This window comes from Engystomops pustulosus, chromosome 6 (assembly GCF_040894005.1).
Source record: "Engystomops pustulosus chromosome 6, aEngPut4.maternal, whole genome shotgun sequence".
NCBI classification, from domain to species: Eukaryota; Metazoa; Chordata; class Amphibia; order Anura; family Leptodactylidae; genus Engystomops; species Engystomops pustulosus.
The window spans coordinates 68167735-68178200 of NC_092416.1; positions in this window are offsets into that span (position 1 = coordinate 68167735).

Here is a 10466-nt window from a genome sequence, read left to right on the forward strand (position 1 = left end):
TTAAAACATATCAACCAAAATTCCCAACCCTGGACATGCATTTATGCCCTCAACTACAACTGTCAATGGCGACAGCAGTGTGGGAGCTCATAGCGCTCAATAGGGCTATAGCCATGATTCCGTTTACCTCTATAGGCCCACAGTCAAACATGGCAACATCGTCTTTAGGGCTTCTCCTCACAATCGTCCCCGCCGGGTTCTTAGGGTGCCGATAATCTCTGTGGCAGCCCCGGGGTTCGGACAAAGACCACAGGACTGCCTTCTCCAGCACATTGACATATCCTGTAGCAGACTGTGTGTGTCAAACTATGAATCTGCATAGGCTGACTGCTTTAATATACCACCTTACATCCATATGGCAGTGTTTCACTTTGAACAAGTGATCAAATGATCACTTATTCAAGTCCCAGAGTGGGATGGTAAAAAAAAATTAAGAAAAAAGTTTAAAATTAGAGATGAGCGAACACTAAAATGCTCGGGTACTCGTTATTCGAGACGAACTTTTCCCGATGCTCGAGTGCTCGTCTCGAATAACGAACCCCATTGAAGTCAATGGGAGACTCGAGCATTTTTCAAGGGGACCAAGGCTCTGCACAGGGAAGCTTGGCCAAACACCTGGGAACCTCAGAAAAGGATGGAAACACCACGGAAATGGACAGGAAACAGCAGGGGCAGCATGCATGGATGCCTCTGAGGCTGCTTAATCGCACCATTATGCCGAAATTATGGGCAACAGCATGGCCATGACAGAGTGACAGAATGAAGCTAGATAGCATGTAAAACATCCAATAATTGACCCTGACACTATAGGGGACGGCATGCAGAGGCAGAGGCAGCGGCAGCAGGCTAGAGAGTGGCATGGCGACATACCCTAATTGGACTCAGGCTTCAAACCAATGGGTGTCAGAGAGGAACCAAAGGAGGTGAGCAAGAAGCGCTCAAATAATATCGGTACATGATAAAAGTTTGCCAGTATATTTTGTGGATTACACAGCAGGGTGGCGACAAAGTTAACATGGAAGCCATGAAAACAACCCAAAATTCTGCCTGACACAGCTCGTTTGATAAGGGGACCATGTATGCTTACAGTTCATGCCAGTCGCTGCACTGGCTGCCAGTCTCCTTTCGAATACAGTTTAAAATAATAATAACCCTCATCCATAAAGCTCTGTATAATGCTGCACCCCCCTACCTCTCCTCTCTTATCTCAGTCTATCGCCCAACCCGTGCTCTTAGATCCGCCAGTGATCTTAGATTAACCTCTACCCTAGTGCGGACCTCCCACTCGCGTCTCCAAGACTTCTCTAGAGCTGCACCAATTCTATGGAATGCTCTGCCCTGGACTATCAGACTAATACCTAACCTCCAAAGTTTCAAACGTGCTCTTAAAACCCATTTCTTTAGGCAAGCCTATAACACTCATTAACTGCATGAAGTTTTAACTCTTCTACTAACCCGTCCTGTGTCGTCCTCCCATCTGTTATCCAGCAACCAACAGGCACCAGACTTCTCTGCAGTCCCATTCACCCTGGACCTGGTATATAAGATGACGGCTGAGTGGTTCAAGCGACAGCAATTCCATTTATTATATTTTTTTCTATTCCCTAAGAAGAATGGCTTGACCATTAAATATTCTTTTACCTCGTGTTACCCCATCATCTTCATAAACCGTAAGCTCTGGCGAGCAGGGACCTCACTCCTGTTGTTCCATACAAATGTTGTGCTCTGTTACATTACATTTGTATTTGTTTCCTATGATTTGTAAAGCGCTACAGAATATGATGACGCTATATAAATAAAGATTATTATTATTATTATTATGGAGGCAGTGAACTAGTAGTAGATTAAAGGTGCTGCAACTATGTTAGTTGGATCTTGGGATGGAGCTGGCGCTCTGCAGCCAGGCGAGCTTTTGCCAATCCAAGCCCCTGTCTCTAGGCTACTCCCCAAACAGCACTTCTAAGAACCTTTTGTATAAGATCAAGTGTAGTAGCGTTCTTATAAGTTTAGGATATGGCGGGTGAGGGGAATGTAAACAGATGCGCAAGAAGCGCTGAAATAATATCCCTAAATGGTAAAAGTTTGCAAGTATATTTTGTGGATTACACAGCAGGGTGGCGACAAAGTTAACAACTTTGATGTGGAATGCCCTGTAATAGCTCTTGGGCGGTGTGCCTTTTATCGCCTAGGCTCAGCAGTTTCAGCACCGCCTGCTGTCGCTTAGCGACGGCACTGCTGCTGTGCCTAGAGCTACCGACTGATGGCGCCATGCCCACGGATGGTAATTCGGAGGAGGAGGAGGTGGAGGAGGGGTGGGAGGAGGTATAGTAGGCCTTTGAGACCTGGACCGAGGTAGGCCCCGCAATTCTCTGCGTCGGCAGTATATGACCAGCCCCAGGGTCAGACTCGGTCCCAGCCTGCACCAAGTTAAGTGTAGTAGCGTTCTTATAAGTTTGGGATATGGCGGGTGAGGGGAATGTAAACAGATGCGCAAGAAGCGCATGATGCGCATGGAGCTGGCGCTCCGCTGCCAGGCGAGCTTTCGCCAATTCAAGCCCCTGTCTCTAGGCTGCTCCCCAAACAGCACTTCTAAGAACCTTTTGTATAAGATCAAGTGTAGTAGCGTTCTTATAAGTTTAGGATATGCCGGGTGAGGGGAATGTAAACAGATGCGCAAGAAGCGCATGATGCGCATGGAGCTGGCGCTCCGCTGCCAGGCGAGCTTTCGCCAATTCAAGCCCCTGTCTCTAGGCTACTCCCCAAACAGCACTTCTAAGAACCTTTTGTATAAGATCAAGTGTAGTAGCGTTCTTATAAGTTTAGGATATGCCGGGTGAGGGGAATGTAAACAGATGCGCAAGAAGCGCATGATGCGCATGGAGCTGGCGCTCCGCTGCCAGGCGAGCTTTCGCCAATTCAAGCCCCTGTCTCTAGGCTACTCCCCAAACAGCACTTCTAAGAACCTTTTGTATAAGATCAAGTGTAGTAGCGTTCTTATAAGTTTAGGATATGCCGGGTGAGGGGAATGTAAACAGATGCGCAAGAAGCGCTGAAATAATATCCCTAAATGGTAAAAGTTTGCCAGTATATTTTGTGGATAACACAGCAGGGTGGCGACAAAGTTAACAACTTTGATGTGGAATCCATGAAAACAACCCAAATTTCTGCCTGACACACCTCGTTTGATAAAGGGACGATGTATGGAGGCAGCTATATGGACGACTTTTGGAGGTAGCAATGGAGACAACGTGTGGAGGCTGCTATGGAGACAATTTAATTTGGATAGTGCCTGTATGTGGCAGTCCCAAACATTTTTCAAACCAGAGGAGCAGGTAGGTGGCCCTCCAGTAAAATGGAATAGATTGAGTGCCTGTATGTGGCAGTCCCAAAAATGTTTCAAACCAGAGGAGCAGGTAGGTGGCCCTGCAGTAAAATGGAATAGATTGAGTGCCTGTATGTGGCAGTCCCAAAAATTTTTCAAACCAGAGGAGCAGGTAGGTGGCCCTCCAGTAAAATGGAATAGATTGAGTGCCTGTATGTGGCAGTCCCAAAAATGTTTCAAACCAGAGGAGCAGGTAGGTGGCCCTGCAGTAAAATGGAATAGATTGAGTGCCTGTATGTGGCACTCACAAAAATTGTTTCAAACAGAGGACCGGGTAGGTGGCCCTCCAGAAAAATTAAATGCATGAAGTACTATAGCAAGAGCCAGTGGGCCCTGTCAAAAAATAGCCATTTTCCTCTGCTTTACTGTACAAAGAGGAGGAGAAGGAGGAAAATGAGGAGGAGGAGGAGTGGATCAATTATTCAGGTTGAGCTTCCTTCACCTGGTGGAGATTGGAAATTCTGAGAAATCCAGCCTTTATTCATTTTAATAAGCGTCAGCCTGTCAGCGCTGTCAGTCGACAGGCGTGTACGCTTATCGGTGATGATGCCACCAGCTGCACTGAAAACCCGCTCGGACAAGACGCTAGCGGCAGGGCAGGCAAGAACCTCCAAGGCGTACAGCGCCAGTTCGTGCCACATGTCCAGCTTTGAAACCCAGTAGTTGTAGGGAGCTGTGTGATCATTTAGGACGATGGTATGGTCAGCTACGTACTCCCTCACCATCTTTCTGTAAAGATCAGCCCTACTCTGCCGAGACTGGGGACAGGTGACAGTGTCTTGCTGGGGTGACATAAAGCTGGCAAAAGCCTTGTAAAGGGTACCCTTGCCAGTGCTGGACAAGCTGCCTGCTCGCCTACTCTCCCTCGCTACTTGTCCCGCAGAACTACGCACTCTGCCGCTAGCGCTGTCAGAAGGGAAATACTGTTTCAGCTTGTGCACCAGGGCCTGCTGGTATTCATGCATTCTCACACTCCTTTCCTCTGCAGGGATGAGAGTGGAAAGATTTTGCTTGTACCGTGGGTCCAGGAGAGTGAACACCCAGTAATCGGTGCTGGAATAAATTCTTTGAACGCGAGGGTCACGGGATAGGCAGCCTAGCATGAAATCTGCCATATGCGCCAGAGTACCAACGCGTAAGAATTCACTCCCCTCACTGGCCTGACTGTCCATTTCCTCCTCCTCCAACTCCTCCAACTCCTCTTCTTCTGCCCATACACGCTGAACAGTAAAGGACTCAACAATGGTCCCCTCTTGTGTCTCACCAACATTCTCCTCCTCTTCCTCCTCATCCTCCTCCACCTCCACCTCCTCCGATATGCGCTGAGAAACAGACCTGAGGGTGCTTTGGCTATCAACAAGGGAATATTCTTCCCCTGTCTCTTGTGACGAGCGCAAAGCTTCCGACTTCATGCTGACCAGAGAGTTTTTCAACAGGCCAAGCAGCGGGATGGTGAGGCTGATGATGGCGGCATCGCCACTGACCATCTGTGTTGACTCCTCAAAGTTACTCAGCACCTGACAGATATCAGACATCCACGTCCACTCCTCATTGTAGACTTGAGGAAGCTGACTGACCTGACTACCAGTTCTGGTGGAAGTTGACATCTGGCAGTCTACAATCGCTCTGCGCTGCTGGTAAACTCTGGATAACATGGTTAGTGTTGAATTCCACCTCGTGGGCACGTCGCACAACAGTCGGTGAGCGGGCAGTTGGAGGCGGCGCTGCGCTGCCCTGAGAGTGGCAGCATCTGGGCTGGACTTCCTGAAATGCGCACAGATGCGGCGCACCTTCGTGAGCAAATCAGACAGATTGGGGTATGTCTTGAGGAAACGCTGAACTATCAGATTTAACACATGGGCCAGGCATGGCACATGTGTCAGTCTGCCGAGTTGCAGAGCCGCCACCAGGTTACGGCCGTTGTCACACACAACCATTCCCGGCTTGAGGTTCAGCGGTGCCAGCCACAGATCAGTCTGCGCCGTGATGCCCTGTAATAGCTCTTGGGCGGTGTGCCTTTTGTCGCCTAGGCTCAGCAGTTTGAGCACCGCCTGCTGTCGCTTAGCGACGGCACTGCTGCTGTGCCTAGAGCTACCGACTGATGGCGCCGTGCCCACGGATGGTAGTTCGGAGGAGGAGGTGGAGGAGGGGTGGGAGGAGGAGGAGGCATAGTAGGCCTGAAACACCTGGACCGAGGTAGGCCCCGCAATCCTCGGCGTCGGCAGTATATGAGCAGCCCCAGTGTCAGACTCGGTCCCAGCCTCCACCAAGTTAACCCAATGTGCCGTCAGCGATATATAGTGGCCCTGCCCGGCAGCACTCGTCCACGTGTCCGTGGTCAGGTGGACCTTGTCAGAAACGGCGTTGGTCAGGGCACGGATGATGTTGTCTGACACGTGCTGGTGCAGGGCTGGGACGGCACATCGGGAAAAGTAGTGGCGGCTGGGGACCGAATACCGAGGGGCGGCCGCCGCCATGAGGTTGCGAAAGGCCTCGGTCTCTACGAGCCTATAGGGCAGCATCTCCAGGCTAAGCAATCTGGAGATGTGCACATTAAGGGCTTGGGCGTGCGGGTGGGTTGCACTATATTTGCGTTTCCGCTCCAGCGTCTGGGGTATGGAGAGCTGAACGCTGGTGGATGCTGTGGAGGATCGTGGAGGCGACGATGGGGTTTTTGTGGCAGGGTCCTGGGCAGGGGGCTGACTAGCAGCTGACACAGGGGAAGGAGCAGTGGTGTGCACGGCCGGAGGTGAACGGGCTTGTTGCCACTGAGTGGGGTGTTTAGCATTCATATGCCTGCGCATACTGGTGGTAGTTAAGCTAGTAGTGGTGGAACCCCTGCTGAGCCTGGTTTGGCAAATGTTGCACACCACAGTCCGTCGGTCATCCGGTGTTTCCTTAAAGAACCTCCAGACTTCTGAAGATCTAGCCCTCGCCGCAGGAGCCCTTGCCACGGGAGCTTCACTAGTTGACACATTTGGCGCTGATGCACCAGCTCTGGCCCTGCCTCTCCGTCTGGCCCCACCACTGCCTCTTCCAACCTGTTCTGGTCGAGGACTCTCCTCCGTCTCAGAAGCACTGTGTTCACCCGGCCTCTCAACCCAGCTTGGGTCTGTCACCTCATCATCCTCCGATCCCTCAGTCTGCTCCCCCCTCGGACTTCCTGCCCTGACAACAACTTCCCCACTGTCTGACAACCGTGTCTCCTCATCGTCGGACACCTCTTTACACACTTCCACTACGTCAAGAAGGTCATCATCACCCACAGACTGTGACTGTTGGAAAACCTGGGCATCGGAAAATTGCTCAGCAGCAACCGGACAAGTGGTTTGTGACTGTGGGAAGGGTCCAGAAAACAGTTCCTCAGAGTATGCCGGTTCAAATGCCAAATTTTCCTGGGAGGGGGCAGACTGGGGGGGAGGAGGCTGAGGTGCAGGAGCTGGAGGAGTGGCGATTTCGGTGACATGGGTGGACTGCGTGGAAGACTGACTGGTGGTGGACAAATTGCTCGAAGCATTGTCAGCAATCCACGACATCACCTGTTCGCACTGTTCTGGCCTCAACAGTGCTCTACCACGAGTCCCAGTAACTTCAGACATGAACCTAGGGAGTGTAGCTCTGCGGCGTTCCCCTGCTCCCTCATCAGCAGGTGGTGTCTCACCCCGCCCAGGACCACGGCCTCTGACCCCTGCAGTAGTTGGACGCCCACGTCCCCGCCCTCGTCCTCTACCCCTAGCCCTCGGGTTAAACATTTTTAAAATGAGAGTTATAACTTTATTTTTTTTTTTACTTTTTTTTGTTTTTTTTTGTGTTTTTTTTTTTTTTTTGTGTTTTTTGTTTTTTTTTGAGTTTTTAAAACCAAACAATGCTATCCTATTGCTATGGCTATTTTCTAGCCAAGTATCAAAGCACACTACTATGCCAGATGAGATGACACTGAGTTAGTGCCTAATTGAAATCCAACCCCTACTAAATTTTCCCACTTCGGTCTTTGCTATGGATATGTGCGTCACTAAGCGCAGAACACAGCGGTCGCAAGTCTCACTACAAATTGCTCAGAATTGGCTAGTACATGCACTGCAGAAAGTACAGCCACCAGCAGATCAACCAGAAATCAAATATATAGAACGCTACTGTATGCGTAAGTAAGCTCTTTGTATTCTCCTATGGCTATTTTCTAGCCAAGTATCAAAGCACACTACTATGCCAGATGAGATGACACTGAGTTAGTGCCTAATTGAAATCCAACCCCTACTAAATTTTCCCACTTCGGTCTTTGCTATGGATATGTGCGTCACTAAGCGCAGAACACAGCGGTCGCAAGTCTCACTACAAATTGCTCAGAATTGGCTAGTACATGCACTGCAGAAAGTACAGCCACCAGCAGATCAACCAGAAATCAAATATATAGAACGCTACTGTATGCGTAAGTAAGCTCTTTGTATTCTCCTATGGCTATTTTCTAGCCAAGTATCAAAGCACACTACTATGCCAGATGAGATGACACTGAGTTAGTGCCTAATTGAAATCCAACCCCTACTAAATTTTCCCACTTCGGTCTTTGCTATGGATATGTGCGTCACTAAGCGCAGAACACAGCGGTCGCAAGTCTCACTACAAATTGCTCAGAATTGGCTAGTACATGCACTGCAGAAAGTACAGCCACCAGCAGATCAACCAGAAATCAAATATATAGAACGCTACTGTATGCGTAAGTAAGCTCTTTGTATTCTCCTATGGCTATTTTCTAGCCAAGTATCAAAGCACACTACTATGCCAGATGAGATGACACTAAGTTAGTGCCTAATTGAAATCCAACCCCTACTAAATTTTCCCACTTCGGTCTTTGCTATGGATATGTGCGTCACTAAGCGCAGAACACAGCGGTCGCAAGTCTCACTACAAATTGCTCAGAATTGGCTAGTACATGCACTGCAGAAAGTACAGCCACCAGCAGATCAACCAGAAATCAAATATATAGAACGCTACTGTATGCGTAAGTAAGCTCTTTGTATTCTCCTATGGCTATTTTCTAGCCAAGTATCAAAGCACACTACTATGCCAGATGAGATGACACTGAGTTAGTGCCTAATTGAAATCCAACCCCTACTAAATTTTCCCACTTCGGTCTTTGCTATGGATATGTGCGTCACTAAGCGCAGAACACAGCGGTCGCAAGTCTCACTACAAATTGCTCAGAATTGGCTAGTACATGCACTGCAGAAAGTACAGCCACCAGCAGATCAACCAGAAATCAAATATATAGAACGCTACTGTATGCGTAAGTAAGCTCTTTGTATTCTCCTATGGCTATTTTCTAGCCAAGTATCAAAGCACACTACTATGCCAGATGAGATGACACTGAGTTAGTGCCTAATTGAAATCCAACCCCTACTAAATTTTCCCACTTCGGTCTTTGCTATGGATATGTGTGCCACTAAGAGCTAAACACAACGGTAGCAAGTCCCCCTGCTAATTCCTCACAAAATGGTACTAGATGCAAATTAAAATAAAAAAAGTAGAACGTTATTGTAGCCCTAAGAAGGGCTGTTGGGTTCTTTGAGAATCACTCCTGCCTAACAGTAAGCTAATAGAACACCCTAACGCTTTCCCTGACCAGCAGCAGCTCTCTCCCTAGCGGCATCCAGACACAGAATGATCCGAGCAGCGCGGGCAGCGGCTAGTCTATCCCAGGGTCACCTGATCTGGCCAGCCAACCACTGCTATCGACGTGTAAGGGTACCACGTCATGCTGGGTGGAGTGCAGAGTCTCCTGGCTTGTGATTGGCTCTGTTTCTGGCCGCCAAAAAGCAAAACGGCGGGAGCTGCCATTTTCTCGAGCGGGCGAAGTATTCGTCCGAGCAACGAGCAGTTTCGAGTACCCTAATGCTCGACCGAGCATCAAGCTCGGACGAGCATGTTCGCTCATCTCTATTTAAAATATATTTACAAATAAAAAAAAAGTAAGAGCCCTAAATGCTCCATAAATGATCAAAAAACTATCGCCACTTCTGTGAAAACCCATAAAATAATCAAAAGCAACAGAGAAACTCCAGCGCAGACTCCTTTGTCCTTAAAAACAAACTTCTTTATTCATCAAACAGCATAATCGTACATTTGGTAAAACACAGTAGGTTCTGATCCACGCCTTTCGGATGAAAAGCATTAGCCCTGATCTAACATGACTCTCACTCCATAGTCATTTAAATAAAAACACCTGCACATAATTTAGTCGGAGGAGAAAAACATGCAACTAAAAAACACATTAAAAAACAATACTGTTTCATGCTTTAGAACAGGGGTCCCCAAACTTTTTACGTAGAGGGCCGTTCACTGTCCCCCTCAGACCGTTGAAGGGCCGGACTAAAGTTTAAAAATAAATAGAGGTACATGTGACCGCATCCATAATACACTGGGGCCCCCCTCAATTAATTATTTAATATTTCGGTACTGCACCCCCTTGTGAACTATTTTATATATTGGCCCAATTAATTAATTAATATACTGGGACCTCTCTCCATTAATTATTGAATATGCTCCCCCCCCCCCCCCCCATTAATTACTAAACTGCCCCTCAAAATTAATTATTTCCTATACCCGCACCATTAATTATTTCCTATGCTGCCCCTCATAATTAATTATTCCTATACTGCCCCTCATAATTAATTATTTCCTATTCTACCCCTCATAATTAATTATTTCCTATTCTGCCCCTCATAATTAATTATTTCCTATGCTGCCCCCACCATTAATTATTTCCTATGCTGCCCCTCATAATTAATTATTTCCTATTCTACACCTAAATATTAATTATTTCCTATGCTGCCCCTCATAATTAATTATTTCCTATGCTGCCCCTCATAATTAATTATTTACTAAGCTGCCCCTTATAATTAATTAGTTTCCTATACTGCCCCTCATATTTAATTATTTCCTAAGCTGACCCTTATAATTAATTATTTCCTATTCTGCCCCTCATAACTAACTATTGGCCCCCAGTCGCCACAATCTTTTTACTGCCCTTTTTAATAAAAAAATAAAAACCCTGTACTCACCTAAGTCTTCTATCTTCTTGCCGCGTACG